The following is a 17,774-nucleotide window of genomic DNA, read 5'->3' as shown; positions in this document are numbered from 1 at the left end:
ACACACACACAAATAAATCTTTGATTAAAAAAAAAGGATTCATATTAAAGGCTCTGGCTACTGAGGGCACTCAATAGATCTAGTAAAGAAATGAGTTGAATCAATGGCTATTGGGAGGCCACTGCTGCTCTCTGATTTGAGAAAGCAGGTGACTTAGAACCATCACATGTCAGGAAGTATAGAGCACCCTAACGACAGGATCTAAACCCCTCTTTCCCTGTAACGTTAACAGGTGTTGGGCAGAATGATGCCCTGCCTGGACCCAAGGTCCTTGTTTTTGTGCTTTTCTTTTAAGTGACTGTGAAATTTAAAGGGGCAAGAGAAAGCCACCAGCTACACTCCTCCAATCCTCCTACATGAGAACTTCATTATCTTAAGATCACCAGTATGGATACCGAATGCCAGAGGAGTCCTATATAAAGGACTCATATTTTCATGAGTCTATATAAAGCAAACAGATAACACATCCCAAATCCCCACATGTGTATCCGAGGGCTCTACTTAGCATGCCTTCATGTGATTCCTTAGGAAGATTCTTTTCTTGGGATTATTTTTAAGGACATATGCAGGAAGATCTGTCAAGCCTGGACAGTATTATCTCCAGGAGTGGTTTGTTGAGGGTTCCTGTAAATGCAGTTACCACATAAACAAAAACAACGAGGCGATGGCTTTGAGGGATTTCATAAGGAACAATTGTTCCCACACTGCTTTACACTCAGAAGACAGGCTCCAGAGACTAAGAGAAGCTTCTCACTCTTGCATGTCCTTGTAAGTCTGAGTCAAGATGAGTACTGCTTAGCCCAATGCTCTTAACCAACGATGACAGCTGTGGACATTTGCATTGATTTGAATTCAACCAGAGCTATAAACTGAAAACTCTACTTGAAGACAAAGAAGAGTGGGAGATAGAGCAGGAGATTGCAGAGTGTGTTGAAGTGCCAGCGAGAGAGGCATAGAGGGTTGGTTAGCTGAGTCCAGATAGGTATTTAACTGTTCTTACTTAGTTGTAGAATTCTGAGTTTCAGCCAGGCACACTCTTACATAACTAAGAACTACATTCCCCAGTGTTGTGTGATGCTATTCCTCGGAAGACTTGAACAACCATGTGCTCACCCTAGATAAGGAACCAATGAGAGACTACCATAAGTTTACCACCAAAGCACAACTTGGTGGGAAAAATGAGTTTATTGTGGTTATATACTAAAGTATGGGTGCTGCGTCTAAGAAGAGAAAAAACTCAAAGACAGCAGTATCACCGAAGCCCGCCCCAACATGGGCTCATGAATTCTGGAACCTAAAGCACACGGCACAGTTTGAAGGCTTGGCAGCTGTCTTAGTTAGGGGTTTACTGCTGAGAACAGACACCAATAAGGCAACTCTTATAAAGGACAATGTTTAATTGGCACTGGCTTACAGGTTCAGAGGTTCAGTCCATTGTCAACAAGGCAGAAACATGGCAGCATCTAGGCAGGCATGGTGCAGGAGGAGCTGAGAGTTCTACATCTTCATCTGAAGGAAGCCAGGAACAGACTGGGCATCATCGGGCAGCTAGGAGGAAGATCTCTAAGCCCATCCCCACAGTGACACACTTTCTCCAACAAGGCCACACCTTCTAATATAGCCACTCCTCGGATGAGCATATACAAATCATCACAGCAGGTTAGAGAGTGTCTCTACTAGGCAGCTCCGATAATCTGAGCCTCTTCCAGGCAGTTTGCCTGATGGCTGCCTCTTCCAGGTGGCTTGCTTGTCTGATCCTTTCCTAGGCAGCCCAGCTTGTCTGAGAGAGTGTTTCTAAACAGTCCTTAGTGCTCATATTCACCCGCAGGAGCATGGGCCTAGTGAATCTGGCCAGTTTGGGAGACTTCATGGAGCCTTTGTGTTGTTTACCCCAGGAGCCTGAGAAGCCTCCCTGTAGCCTCCCAGTGATGGGTTGGGAAGGGATTTTGTCTTTCATCTTGGTTTTCTTTCTTTCACTTTCTGCTCAGAGAGAAGCCATGATGGATGGGATGGGATGGGATGGGATGGGATGGGATGGGATGGGATGGGATGGGATGGGGTGGGATGGGATGGGATGGGCTTCATCTCCCTCTACAGTGGCTCTCAAGCTTTTTAACACTGCATGATCCCCCTCCCCAACCATAAAGTTATTTTCATTGCTACTTCATAACTGCAATTTTGCTACTGTTATGAATTATACTGTAAACATCTACTATGCAGGCTATATGATATGACCCCTGTGAAAATAATTATTTGACCCCCCCAGGGGTCATGATGCACAGGTTGAAGGCCAAGTTTTTAGAGGATCATATAGCTTTACAAGCTCTCCTCCAAGAAGGAGCTCTTTGTCTTGGAGGAGAACACTACCCAGCACTCTGACCCACCGGCACTATATGAAGCTATGCTTTGGGTAATGAGATCTTGGGATTGGCAGGTTGGTCCCCGGTGGATACTCCTTTTCGTTCGTCATCTTCCAGGATATGTCTTCTTCTTGAGCCTGGGTTGAATTCATTTCCACTGAATACAATAGACAAGAATGAGAGAATGGCACTCTCAACAATGGGTTGTGAAGAGATTTTCTTTCTTCGACTTGATGCTTAGAGAGAAGTCATGATGTGATCAACTCCATGGAGAGATCTATGTTGCAGGAAGATGCTTCTCTTTGACCAGCAGACAGCAAGGAACAGAAGCTTGTCCACAACTCTGTAAAGGAGTTCCAAGCCTGGGAAGGTGAGCCTTTGAATGACGAGAAATTGTGTAAACTCTACTAGCAGCAGTGAGAGAAACCTTGAACTATGAGTATCCAGCCAAATTTTATGTGGTTTGCTGACTCATAAGAACCGGTGAGATGATAAATGTTTGTTGTTTTAATCTACTATGTTTTGGTATAATTTGTGATATGACAAAAGGCGACTCACACAGATACAAAAGACTTTCCACAAGGCACCTCTAGAAGGTCTGCTGTTTACTAAAGGAAGGCAACATAGCTATGCCACCATACTACCTAGAATGTAGCTGTGCTGGGTAGATATTCACCAGACAGCCTGGATAGCGAGATAAGGATGCTTGTTGATGCGAGTGGGGGGATCTTGGGCAGTTATATGCAGTGTGGTAACTTTTCATTCCCTCAGTTCTGTTTTATTGAGTATTTGTTGATCATCTTCTTTTCTTGGTTATGGCTTTTTGGCTCTCAGTACCTAACTTCTACTTTCCTGAAAAAATAACTACAACTTATGTTCTTTATGCTAGTGTATTAAACCAAACTGGGACAGGTAGATGGTGAAGGACCAGAGACTCTGACGGTGATGAGTCTGAATCAGTTGGTAAGGGAGCGGATCATTGAGAGTGGGACTCTCAGGATGAGCAATGTATGTCAGAATGTTCATAAGACAGAAGAGAGACTCCATGATAAAGTGTCTCCATTATAAAGCAGATTCTCCAGCTGCTATTGTCAAAGGTACTCTCTAGAAAACTATCTTAGTAACATTAAAGATACCCCCACCCCAGTTGCCTAGGCAGAGTTTTATGGTAGCCCTTCCTTTGCATACAGTGAAATATTGGTATTTTAACCATAAAGAACAACTTACATTCAGTGTGGGAACTTTGCATTTCCCTCAGCTCTGTTCTATTGGGTATTTGTTGATCATCTTCTCTGCTCTTGGCTTTAGATTCCACCATCTGACCATCATTATCGTTGGATAATTTTCCTTTAGGTGATGAGAATGCTGAATACTTAGACACACAACGGATGCCAAATTATAATTTCTAATAGAAGAAAAATGTCTTCTGACTATGAATAAACCCTTCAAAATTAGCTTTAATTGTCAGTCCTATCAGGGTTGTGAATCTAATCAAATGCCATGTGAGACTAGCATTGAATCATCTGCACCCCAAAAGTACATTCTTCCCAAGCCCTCCTGATAATTCTGTATGCCAAAAGGCAAGGAAACGGGTGAAGGAGAAATGATCCTTGAGAAGCTATGGGCAAGGATGTGTTGGAAATGTAAGATAAGCTACAGCTTTAGCAGAATAAAATGATGTGTAGTGCTTTCTTGATGACAAGAGTGAGCATAGGAGGTGCTCAGGGAGGAGAAAGTCAAACACATTTCCAGCCATGATTACATTTTTATATATGATATTGAAAAACTGTTCAAAACTGTCATTCGCTGTAGGGAGTACAGAAAATAATCTAGAGATAACACGACTAACACGTTGGCCTACATCTTCCTGGTTTTTATGTGTGTGTTACAATTCTCTTCTTAATTTGTCTCATAACATTTACATAAAATTTGATATCCTTTCCCCCTACATTGATGACACACTGCAAGCATGTTCTTGTCTTACCAGATGAACTGTCGAGGCATAATTTAATGTATACATGATACTCTATTAAATGAAAATACTAATAGTTAATTTTCATCAGCACATGCTCAAACTGGTGGGAGCATTTTCTCAATTAAGTTTCCTTCTTCCTGAATGACTGGAGCTGGAAACAGGTTGACATCCCAGCTCACCAGCACAAAGGTCTTTGTCTTTTGACTACTTTAAAAGGGAAAGCGCCATTGAGCAGTTACTGAAATTGGTAGTTGGTTCATGTTGTGATTTTAAACACGAGATGTCCTGGCCACATTTGCTAAGATGTTATTTTTGTCTTAAATCAAAGTTTTTAGCATTTGTGGAAATTACTTTCATTCTGTAACCTTTCAATGTGTATATTTTGTGTTAGTAGATTTCTCAACATTAAATTACATTTGCAGTAAGCTTGATTTGGTCTTGATGCATTTTCTAGTATTGAATTCAATCAGATAACCCTTTGCATACAGATCTTGCAGCACCCCATGCGTTTTAACATGAAGTGTTCTCATTATTTTTGGTAATGTTATTTTCTTTTCCCAAAATTATTTGAGAGGTTCTAAAGTTATTAGTTATTCCCAAGCAGTGAAGATCCACTTTAAATTCTGCTACAATTTAGGTGTCAAGAGCATGCATTTAAAAAAAATGCAAGAAAGAAAAACTAGTTGTTTCAGAAGGTATTAGCTGTGGTGGACAGGGTGAACTGCATTAGGAAGTTCACTCCAAGAGCTTAATGATTTTACATTTTACATAACCACACATGTTCATTTTTGCTCTCACTAATAAGTATTTAATGTAGTTTGGTAGAAAGTCTTCCCAGGATTCAGGTTAATGCAGTGGTTCTCAACCTGTGGGCCAAACAATCCTTTCACAAGGATTGCATATCAGATAATTACATTATTATTCATAACAGTAGCAAAATTACAGTTATGAATCAGCAATAAAAATGGTTTGTTGTTGGGGATCACCACAGCGTAAGGAACTATATTAAAGAGTCAGTGTTAGGAAGGATGAGAACCACTGGATTAATGGAGTGTTGACACTTGCTTGATCCTGTTATCTCGGCTAGCACTGGGAGTATTCTGTAACAAGCAAGAGCATGAATAGAGAATTCATTCTTCCTTTGAAAGCTGTGACCAAAGTAAAACACGCTGCTTCCATTCACAGCCTGTCCACTGGAGACAGTCACGTGGCTATGCCTAACTACAAGGCTATGTGGCCCAGCAAAGGAAACCCACAGGATAGTAGAGATCTGCAAAAATACTACAAACCTGATTAGGACTAGTCTGAGTCCAGATACTCTAATGAGCTTAAGTTTTAAATGGTAACATGAATATTTTATCAATGTTTTATGAAAACTGAGGGAAGCAAAGACCTCTAAGAAAATCAATGACACTGTGGAGAAATTTGTTTAGTTGAAATTTTTTAATTAAAAAATTAAAGTATGAAGCTGAGAGAATGCAGTGTAACACCATGAACTATCGTTTTCTGTAAACATAATACAAAGAATGGATAAAATACACACAAAAGTCATATTAAAAACTAGACAGCAGTCAGTTAAGGATGGTGACCCATGAAAACCTGCCACTGCTGTGGTTACAGTGACCCACTTGTCATTCTCTGGAGAGAATGCAGTTCAAGGGAAACCATCTCAAGAAATAGGCTGGGCTAACACTGGCAAGGATTTGGGAGAATCAAGACATCCAGTGTTCCTAAAACAGAGTCCCTGGGAGGAGAGACCAGCCCAGACACTGAACTGGCCATGTCTACAGTGATTTCCCCAGACATCCCACAGAATACAGACCAGCACATGTTCACTGCCTGAGGCTGAAGGAAGAACCATTCAGAAGAACTGGAAGTAGCCGTGCCCATGACTGGGATGCTGGCATCTGACTAAGCAGAATGGGGAACTTTCTGTAAGCCACAGAGAGCAAGCACTCAGAAGGGCTTGTTTCCACGAGGAATAGCTAGCCTCAGACTGACGGAGATTATACTGCTGCCTAATACATCTAAAAAGAATGAGACTCAAATAGGTAAAAGTTCTCCCAAACATCTTAGCTGCATCCTATAAAGAGGCTCAAGATTGTTATAAGTATATAAAATATGTAGCTTCCGGTAAAATAGGATTTGCAATGCCTAGCATGCAAAAAGCAATTGCCAGACATGAAAATGGGGTAATGGAAGGACAAGGGGGGAGGGAGGAGGAAGAGGAGGAGGAAGAGGAGGAGGAGACCGCCACCAACACCGCCAGGATTGACTGCAGCACTGCATTGGAAAACTATGGATCTGAGTTAGACTGGGACTCTGCCTTCAAAATGATGGCAGGAAAGAAAGCGGCAAGCATAGCAGGCAAGCATCACTGTCTGCTATCAAAGCTCTGACCAATACACATCCCAAGCATCTGGACCAAAGACCATGTATGGGCAGGGATTCAACTATACAATAGATATTTGCAAAACTATATCACAGTACGAACACATGGTTACAAGTAAGTGTGCTATTATGTTCTGAACGTTTTCTCCCTCATTTCTGTACCAAAGTAAGGATACTTGGTCCTTCACATACAATGATTGGTTCTAAAGATTGTCTAGGGCAAGATCAACCAAATTCAGATGAGGCACCTTGATAGAACCATCAAAATTGGAAGATTCACCCTTTTCTCTGCTTTCCAAAATCATCCTAAAAATGGTATAAGAATGACTGCTTCTTTGATTTTGGTTATTCCATAATGTCTGTTCTTTTCTAGTGTTGCGAGCCAGTTCAAAGCCATTTCTGCTGTATAAACCACTTCTGTGAGACCAGCAACATAAACATTCTTGTGGATGTCTTCCCCAATTATCAAAGGTTTCATTTTTTGAGCATTACAGAGTAAGTCTGTAATGGTTTCATTGTAGATAGATCTCCATGTAAGAAACCATGGTCTCCATGTAGAAGCCATTATAGACTGTAATGGTTTCATAGGAAACCATGGTCTCCATGTAGAAACCATTATAGACTGTATTCATATGCTTAGTTTAAGACCCGCTATTTCTCTTTATCTTTAAGAGAGCATCATTTGACGCATTAACATAAGGAGTATTCATATGCTTAGCCATGCTAGCAAACTGGAGGGTGGTCAGAGTTTCATCAAATGATACTGGAGTAATTGTGCAGATGATACGTGTCTTCGCATTTCCTCCCAAGGGATTTTGAAGAATTCGTGTCAATTTGCAATCTCGGTAATTTATGAAACCACCAACCTGTCACCAACCTGTCCGTCACTGAGTTTCTTTTATGGTTTCATTATGGGTTTCTCACCATATGAGTCGTTCTCATACCATTTTTAGGATGATTTTGGAAATCAGAGAAAAGGGTGAATCTTACAATTGTGATGGCTCTTATCAAGGTGTCTCATCTGAATTTGGTGGATCTTGCAGTCCGTGAAAGAGCTGCTCAAACAGGAGCTGAAGGTGTTCAACTGAAGGAGGCTGTTCTAGAAATTACAACTTGATTTTGGGACAAGTGATTAAGAAACTCAGTGATGGACACGTTGGTGACAGACAGGTTGGTGGGTTCATAAGTTACCGAGACAGCAAATTGACACAAATTCTTCAAAATCCCTTGGGAGGAAATTCAAAGACACGCATCATCTGCACAATTACTACAGTATCATTTGAAGAAACTCTGACCACCCTCCAGTTTGCTAGCATGGCTAAGCATAGGAATACTCCTTATGTTAATGATGCGTCAAATGATGATGTTCTCTTGAAAAGATAAAGAGAAATAGCGGATCTTAAAAAAACAGTTGGAGGAGGTAAATACAAAGACTCAGGCACAGGAAATGGCAAAGAATCAACTGTCCCAGCTTCTGGATGAAAAAGACTTGCTTCAGAAAGTTCAGGATGAGAAAATTCAGAACCTGAAGTGGATGCTGGTGACGTCATCTTCTCTTGCAATGCAACAGGAGCTAGAGATTAAAAAGAAATGAAGAGTTACTTGGTGCTACGGCAAAATGAAGGATTCAAATTATGAAAAGGAATTTAAAATCCCAACAAACATACAAGAAAATGTAAAACTTCTGTGACTTTTTGAGAGAGAATTCTATCATGTAGTCGGGAGAGAGTGCACTCTTGGGAGTCTGCAGTGTTTGGTAGCACTCTGGAGCCATTGCCTGAGGAGGAATGGAGCTCAGCCTCCATGCTCCTAAGCGAGGAAACCATAAATGTGAGTTGAACTCAATGCCAATATAATGATCTCGTGTAGACTATGAACAGCTGAGAAAATGAAGACTTGAAAGTGAAATTAAAAGGAAAAAAAATGAGTTAGAGGAATTTGAGTTTCCAGAACAGAAAGAAGAAAAAGATCAAGAGATGCAACTAATGCATGAAGTTTCCAACTTAAAGAATTTAATTAAACATGCAGAAGAATATAATCAAGGTCTAGAGAATGAACTAAGTTCAAAAGTAGAGCTTCTTAAAGAAAAAAAGAGGACCAGATTAAGAACCTGCAGGGATACATAGATGCCCAGAGTCAGAAAAGATGAAGATAGATGTGTCCTACTCACCGGACACCACTGAAGACCAGAAAACAGGCAATGCGCACTGTCTGATTTGGACACAGTAGCCCTTGATGCCAAGAGAGGCATCCTTCCTTAGAAGTGAAAATCTGCAGCTGAAGGAGAAAATTAATGAACTTTTAGATTCTTGTAAGCAAATAGAAAATGACATTCAGGTGTATCAATGCCAACTGGAAGCAAAAAAAAAAAACCTGCAACTGATCTGGATAAGGAATTACGGTCGGCTTTTCAAGAAATGTCAAAACTCGGCCTCCTGGTAGACGGCAAAGGTTTATAGTCTAATTTGGAATTGGGAAAAAAAATTACTGACCTGCAAACAGAACTAAATAAAGAAACTTTGCAAAAAGAAGTTAACTTGCTGTTGGAGTTGAAATCTTTATGTCCGAGGTGGAGATGCTGAGGAAAGTTGCATGAGAAATCTGAAGAACTCTGAAGAACTCTAGGAACAGAAAGAGAAAAACTTTTCTGAAATAGCTCAGAAAGTGGAATTCAAGGTTTGCTTGAGGAGATTGGAAACACTAAAGATGACCTTGGGGCTTCCAGGCTGAGTCAGAGGGGCAGTGAGGAGGTGTGGCCGGCCCTGAGAAGCCTGGGCATGGAGCTGGAGCTCAGGCATGAGGGGGCCCTGGAGGAGAGCAAGAGGAAGAAGCAAGAGGAAGAAGCAGGAGATGGCAACGCTCTCCAAAGAAGCAGAGCGCCTGGCTCTGGATTCCATGAGGGCCAAGCTTTCTCACAAGACTCAGGAGCTTGAGCGGAAAACAGTTGAGGCTCCAGAAAGGCTGAATAAAATGGAGGAGCTGAGAGACAAGGTAGAAAGCAGAGACTCTAGCCTGCAGTCTGTAGAGAAGGAGAAAGCTCTGCTCAGGGAGCAGCTGCAGCAAACCTTGGAGGAAGAGAGCCTTAACCCAAGAAGAGAAAGACCTAAAGCTAAACTCCAGGAGAGCCTGCAGACTGAGGGACCAACTCAACAGTGACATCCAGGACATGGTGAACATGAATATAGATACTCAAGAACAGTTACTAAATGCTCTCCAGTCTTTGAAACACCAGGAAACAATTAACATGCTGAAATGAAAACTTCTGAGGAAATGCCCAGTAATTTGCATACAAAAGAAGGGGGAGGAGCTGGAGATGAAGCTCAGCTGGAAGGCATAGATGAACAGAATCTGCTGGCTGAAAAGTGCCCACACATTGGTCCTTGGTGGTAAGGACAATGGAGAAACTGAGGAACAGGAAAATAGACTCTCTAATGCAGGAGAGTGGTGGACTCCAACAGACACTGGAAACTATTAGAGCAGAAAAGGAACAACTGAAGATGGACCTAAAGGAAAATATTGAAATGAGTATTGAAAACCAGAAAGAGTTAAGAATTCTTAGAGATGAACTTAAAAGGCAACAAGAGATAGCTGCACAGGAAAAAGATCGTGCCACGGAGAAGAGAGAAGAGCTCTCCAGGGCGCAGGAGAGACTGGCACAAGTAGAAATAGAAGCTAAAGGACAAGGACCAGAAACTCCCAAGAGACACAGCAGCAACTTCTTAGTACACAAGAAGCTATGAATAAGATACGGGCAGAGGCGACCGAAGTGGAGAGCTTAGAGAATGAATTCAGGTGCCAAGGATTGGCATTGGAGGGTGTGGAAACAGACTGGAGTTAGCTCAGAAACTTCATGAAAATTATGAGCAGATGAAATCTATACTCAAATAAACGATCTGAAAGAATTACTGGAGTCATTTGAAATAGAGAAAAAGCAACTTAAAGAATATGCAAAAGAAATCGAAGCTGCTGACCTACAAACAAGAACTAAACATTGCTCACATGAATCTGAAAGAACCAAGAAACCAAAGACAGACACACGTGGACAAACTGATGCACCAAAGACAATACATAGAGAGGGAACAACACTTGTAACCAGGACTAAAAGTACCTCCAGTAGGGTCCATAGAGGAAACAGGACGTCTCCAGGTTTCCCCTTGTCCTTAGGAGAGTTTTGAAATCCATTTTCCTTCTCTTCTCTTTCTCTCTCATCTTTCTAACATCGTCTTTGGTTGGTTGTTTTTTACTCTTTTTATTTTATTCCCTATTCCTCTTCCTGTTGCAGTTCTAGGCTGCGGACAATTTGCCTAATAAAATTCACCATCCCAATTTGCTGTCACACCCTAGCTGTTTTAACCTTAATTCCTGTACCCTGTTGCTTAAGCAAGTCTACCAATTGATCTACTTACTAATTGTAAGGTGGAACCTGCCGTCTCCATCGTGCCATCCTGACATACTTGGCCTGATGCAGGCCTTACTCTTACTTTGTTTCTTGCACCATATATTCCCCAACACGTTCGTCTTCCTTGCCAGCTGGCTTTTCTTTGAACGATGCAGTCAGGAGCGTCAGGATCTCCTCTCTTTCCCAATCTTGGTGGAACTTCAATTTGACAGCACCCGCCACAGTACCGAGTATTGGGCGTAGGCCTGTGGTATTAACAGAAGACACAGACATGGGTCATTCTGTAAGGAGAATGTCCAATAACTTATAAGCCAATAGTCAAGACATGTAAAACATACTTATACCTTTAAAACCAATCAAACAAAAGTGAAGTGACTACACAAATCTTATAAGTTTAAGCCAAATAATTTTTTTTCTAGCTTTAGTTTCAAGAGAAAAAGCACTTTGGACCCAATAATCACAATTGCAGAGATTTCTCTAGGAGGAATAACCGTAAGCCTACTTGCCCTAGAACTTGAGAAGCTGCTGGCCCCTTTAAAACCAGCTTTTCTCCAGCTGTGCTTGACTCCTAGCTAAATGCAGGGCAGCTTAAATCAGCCTCTGCTGTGTAAACTGAGACTGGATAAAGAGATGCACCTCCAGCAGAAAAATTTTTTACCATTTTTTCTTTTCAACATGAAATACAGAACAATCATTCAGAGGGGAGTGCTCTCAGCCAACAATTGGACAAGGTTCCCAATGGAGGAGCTAGAGGAAAAAACCCAAGAAGCTGAAGGAGTTTGCATCACCATAGGGGGAACAACAATACAAACCAACCAGTATCCCCAGAGCTCCCAGGAACCAAACTACTGTCTTAGTCAGGGTTTCCATTCTTGCACAAACATCATCAAGAAGCAAGTTGGAGGAAAAGGGATATTCAACTTACACTTCCACATTGCCGTTCATCATGAAAGGAAGTTGGGACTGGAACTCAAGCAGGTCAGGAAGCAGGCGCTGATGCAGAGACCATGGAGAGATGTTCCTTCCTGGCTTGCTTCCCCTGGCTTGCTCAGCCTGCACTCTTATAGAACCCAAGACCCAGAGATGATACCACCCACAAGGGGCCCTTCCCACTTGATCACTAATTGAGAAAATGTCTCACAGCTGGATCTCATGGAGGCACTTCCCCAACTGAAGCCACTTTCTCTGATAACTTCAGCCTGGGTCAAGTTGACGCACAAAACCAGCCAGTAAAACGACCAACTAAAGAGTACACATGGAGGGACCCATGGCTCCAGATGCATATGCAGCAGAGGATGGCCTTGTTAGACATCAAAGGAAGGAGAGGCCCTTGGTCCGAGATGGCTTGATGGCCCAGCATAGGGGAACACCGGGACAGGGAAGCCGGAGTGGGTTGGTTGGTGAGCAGGGGGAAGGGGTGATGGAATAGGGTTATTTTTTCAGAGGGGGAAACCAGGAAAGGGGATAACATTTGAAATGTAGACAAAGAAAATAGAAAAAACATATTAACAGTTCTATGGTAGGCACACATTACACAGAACTTTGTATACATCACTGATCATTTTCTTAAGGCAAATTGTATGACAAACTGGAGACATAGAGAAGGTACACTCCTGGGGATCCCCTTGGGAAAGCATGAAACACTTTGTGAAAAGCATGTCTCTCACATCTGTAGCACACGATTTTGCCTCTTGTATACAGACTGGGGTTATAAAACGCTAGATAAACATGAATATAAGGCTTGCCCATGCAGAGATGTGGTAGTAGGTAAGACAGATGTATACTGTTTGCAAGAACACCGGGGATAATATTGCTGCCTGTCTATTGTTGGGAACTGGGGAGCTTAGCTCAACACCCCCAGCTGAGCTGTTTCCACAGGTTTCTTGAGAACAAAACACCCCTTGGCTTAGCTTGATTCCTGCCTTCCCGCCCAGTGTGGTCCGGACTACCCAGATGCCTGACCTATGACTATAATTGTTTTGTTCTGTTCTTTTCCCTGGCCTCTAGTGGATATATTGCTGGTCTCTCAGTAAAGCTTACAGAATGACCCGTGTCTGTGTTTTTTATTAATCCCCCAGGCCTATGCCCGATACTTGGTACCTTGGCAGCACGGGCGTGGTCAAATGGAGGTTCCACTGAGATCAGGAAAGAGAGGAGCACCTGACAGGATCGTTCCAAAAAAGGCCGGCCTACAAGGAAGAGGAACGTATTGGGAAATTGTGACCACCGTTTCACCAGGAAAAAGTGAAGCCTGAAATTTGGAAATGGAGAGAACAACTGAAGGATGTTGTCTTGGGCGGAGATCCATCGGAATGAAAAAAGTTATGTATCCTGCATGGTAAGCAACATACAGCATTAAGGCTGTTGTTGCAGGGGTGCAAAAAGGGTACTGGCTAGACTGAATCAGTGTAGGCCTGACGGTGAGATCAGATAGCAAATTGGGATGGTGAATTTTACTAGGCAAATTGTCATCAGTCTAAAACTGCATCAGGCAAGAGGAATGGGGCATAAAATAAAAATAAAATAAAATAAGTAAAAGACAAACAGATTTTAGAAACATGAGAAAGAGAAAGAGAAAAGAAAAATGGATTTCAAAACTTTCCTAGGGACAGGGGGAAACCTGGAGACGTCCTGTTTCCTCTATGGACCCCAATGGAGATATTCTTAGTACTGGTTACAAATGCTCTTTCCTCTCTATGTATTGTCTTTGGTGCACCAATTTGTCTACATGTGCCTGTCCTTGTTTCATTGTTTGAATGATTGTTCTATGTTTCCTTGAATACTAAACCATGTGTTTTAGTCCCATTCTTCTCTGAAAAGTCTCTAATGAACAGGAAGAAGACAAGAAGAAATTGAATTGTTCTAGCAGATTGTGTGTATTGACAAAACTACTGAGTATGAAGATTCTGCTGTGGTTGAAGAATTCCTGGGATTGTGCCCATGCCTCCAAATAATGAAGGGAGATTCCCTGTCACCTGTATCAGCATCAGAGAGACTTTGGCATTATCGCCACCCCTGATTTAAAAAGGTCTCGGTCTATGGCACTGGGGCTTTTGGCTTGTGGAGCTGCCCCATTGGGATTATTTCTTCTAAAATGTATGTGCAAACAACAGTCCAGAGCAGTAACTGAACAAGTGCTTATGACACAGGATAATACATCTGCTCAAATTTGCCTCAGCCTGTATCAAGAATAGTTAGTCTATGACAGGTATCTCCTTTCCAGTCCACACCAACCTAAGACAGGGGCTCTGGGACTGGCAGAGATTCACAGAGATTGGTAATGGGAGTTGGATGGAAGGTGTCCTAAGACAGATGCTATTCCTTTTTAAAAATAAAAAAGGAGGCTGTTGGGAACCAGCGAGCTTAGCTCAACACCCCCCAGCTGAGCTATTTGCACAGGTTTCTTGAGAGCAAAACATCGCGCAGCTTAGCTTGATACCTGCTTTTCTGCCTGGTGTGGTAGGGACTTCCCAGGTGCCTGACCTATGACTATAATTGTTTTTTCCTGTTCCCTTCCCTGGCCTCTAGTGAATATATTGCTGGTCTCTCAGTAAAGCTTTGGCATTCTCCTTACAAAATGACCCGTGTCTGTGTTTATTAATCCCCCAGGCCTACGCCTGATACTTGGTACCGTGGCAGCGCAGGTGCTGTCAGTCTATCTCAGGACGGCAACAATCTCATTGTTTGCACGCTTCTCAGGACTCTCTTGAGTTCAACAACAACTGAACATGAAGTATTTCTGAGATTCTGTAAACGTGTAACCTCCTTGCATTCACATTACACTGTATTTCCCTCAGCTTCAGAGTGGCTGGGCCATGTTCACAATGATGGATTTTCCAGTGTCACTTCCTTACCAGATGATTTTGGACAGCAGTTCTGTTATTCAGTGGTGCCTCAGTTCTCAAACATCACATGTACCTGTCTGGGAAGGAGGAGAGTATACTGAGAGCTAAATAGTCCCATGGCCTTGTATGCCGTCCCTATCCCAAGAACCAAGCCCAGCTGTGCTCAAAGGCCAGCGCCTGGAGTGCAAAAAGGAAGAGGAGACTGAAAATCATTCCAGCTTTGAGATTCTAGGGGTTCTTTGAGACCATGAAATGCTCACGTAGCTTCCTCCTTGATAAATGGATAATGATAGCCCCTGGCTCTACCAGAAGCTTGCTCCAAGCATCAGAGATAATGGTGGTGAAAGTGCCCTGTACACTACTTTATAAGTAGATGTACTTAGGCAGACCTGGCTGTTTGCGCAAGGGGCAGTGTTGAGGATCCACACTATTTGAGAGAGGTGATGAAGCAATATAAGTGCCTGGAAGCCACGTGTTTAATGACACCGTCTCCCTGACTGAAATGTATGTGTATCCATATGTGTATGTGGTTGTGTGTATGTGGTTGTGTGTATGTGTATTAATAGTCTCCTTGCATTGCTTTAACAAAAGCACCATATATTGGCAACTCATGAATAATGGAATTCACTTCCCATAGTTCTGGATGTTGGAAAGTCCAAGGTCAAGTCACCAGCATATGATTGTTTAAGGCTTGGGATTATTCCAAATAGATTGACTAGCAACATACTTTGGGCACTTTTACCCATTTATCTCATTTATTTGTATCTATTTTATTTCTATTTTAAGATTTGTTTTCCTTTTAATTATGAGTTATCCCACATGTATGTATAGATGTCGGCAGAGGACAGAAGGGGCTATCTGATTCCCTGAAACTGGAGTTACAAATGGTTGTGAACCATCTAACCATGGGTGCTAGGAATCAAAACCAAATCCTCTGCAAAAGACTAAGTCATCTCTCCAAACTATATTTTTTATTTATGCACACACAGGTGTCTGTATTAATGTCTTCTCTGTGTGGATGCATGAGTGTCTAAGTGTCTCTGTGTGTGTTTGTGTGAGTACGTGCTGGTTTTGTATTTGTGTGTGTGTTTATGAGTTTATGCATGAGGATGCATCTGAGTGCCTGGCCTGTGTGTTTGTGTCTGTGTGTGTTTGTGTTAGTATCTGCTGGCTTTGTATTTATGTATATGTGTATCTGCTTGTATATTTGCATGTGTGTCTGTGTGAGTGTCTGCCATCTGTGTATGCATGTGTGTCTATTTGAGTGTGTTGTGGATAGCCCTGGGCTTGTATTTTGATGCTAATTCCACTCCTGGGAGAGGCTGCAGATGAGGAGTTAATCACTTATACAGGTGCCTTGTGAACCTTCTCCCCACCTTAACTTTTCAAATAAAGGCTAGAGCCAATGATTGGGCAGGAAGAAGGAGGGGGAGCTGAGAGGTTTTGGAGGAGGACAAAAGGATGGATGGGGAAGGGGGAGGAACAATGGAGGATTGATGGAAAGGATGGAGAGAAGCTCGTGGCCTGGAGAAACCCCAAGTTATATCGGATAAGGTAGATGGGAATAGAGTAGTGTAGTGGGAGATCTGCCCAATCTAGACTTATAGCTTGTATTGTTAATGATTGAGTTGAGATGTCTTTTATGGGGTAATTGGGTTGAAAAAAATATTGCAACATGAGTGTATCCATTTGTGTCTGTGTGTCTGATATTCCTGCCGGCTCACTATGACATCCAGAGGGTGTTGGTTTCACTGAAGCTGAAGTCCTGAGGGTATATCGGTGCTGGGAAGTGAAGTTGGTTCTTTTGCAAGAGCAGCAAGCAAGTGCTATCAATGACTGGGCAAACTCTTCAACACTCATTCACTGACTTCATTCGCAACTTTAAAATTAACTATTTGAATCACAGAAGATAGATACAGATTCAAATTTTGGCGATGTTGCCAAATGGTTTTCTGAAATAACTGAACCAATTTCCAACCTATCTAGCAGTACACAAAACTCACAATTGCTCCATTTCCTTGCCCACACTTGGTATTTTCTGTGCTTCTTTTTTGTCCTCTGTGCGGGTGTCTTAGTTTTCTGTAGTTATATAATAAGTTGTTAAAAGCTTACAGGCTTAAAACAATGCATATTAATTATTTTACAGTTGATGTGCCTTGGAGTCAAATTTCTCTGGATTTTCTTCTCAGAGTCTTAGAAGGCATGATAAAGGTGATCTGAGCAATGTCCTCAGTAAACCATTGCTGTGTGGTTTGAATAGGTATGGTAAACACATGTGTTTGAATGCTTGGCCATTGGGAGTGGTACTACTAGGAAGTATGGATTAGTTGGGGGAAGTATATCACTGTGGGTGTGGGCTTTGAGATCTCCTGTGCTCAAGCTCCACCCAGTGTGAACATGGTTGATCTTGTGCTGCCTTGGATTAAGATGTAGAACCCTAGGCTCCTTCAGCACCGTGTCTGCCTGCATGCTTGCATCTTCTGCCATAATGGTAATAGACTGAACCTTTGCAACTGTAAGCCAGCCTCAATTAGAAGTTGCCCTGGTCAGATCAGTCTGGCAGTTCCTTAGAAAAGTAGACATAGAATTACCTGAGGACCCAGCTATACCACTCCTGGCCATATACCCAAAAGATGCTCCAACATATAACAAGGACACATGCTCCACTATGTTCATAGCAGCCTTATTCATAATAGCCAGAAGCTGGAAAGAAACCAGATGTCGTCCTTCAACAGAGGAATGGATACAGAAAATGTGGTACTTTAACTCAATGGAGTACTACTCAGCTATTAAAAACAATGACT

At 42.1% G+C, this 17,774-nt stretch overlaps 1 pseudogene; it reads left to right on the top strand.

Moving 5' to 3' along the window:
• The first annotated feature begins 7,653 nt into the window (after window positions 1-7,653).
• Window positions 7,654-10,818, top strand: LOC127671313 (centromere-associated protein E-like; annotated as a pseudogene).
• Window positions 10,819-17,774: the final 6,956 nt, after the last annotated feature.

The sequence above is a fragment of the Apodemus sylvaticus genome, chromosome 20 (genome assembly GCF_947179515.1).
Source record: "Apodemus sylvaticus chromosome 20, mApoSyl1.1, whole genome shotgun sequence".
NCBI classification, from domain to species: domain Eukaryota; kingdom Metazoa; phylum Chordata; class Mammalia; order Rodentia; family Muridae; genus Apodemus; species Apodemus sylvaticus.
The sequence above is the reverse complement of the archived record's forward strand: the minus strand, read 5'-3'. Positions and strand labels throughout refer to the sequence as shown.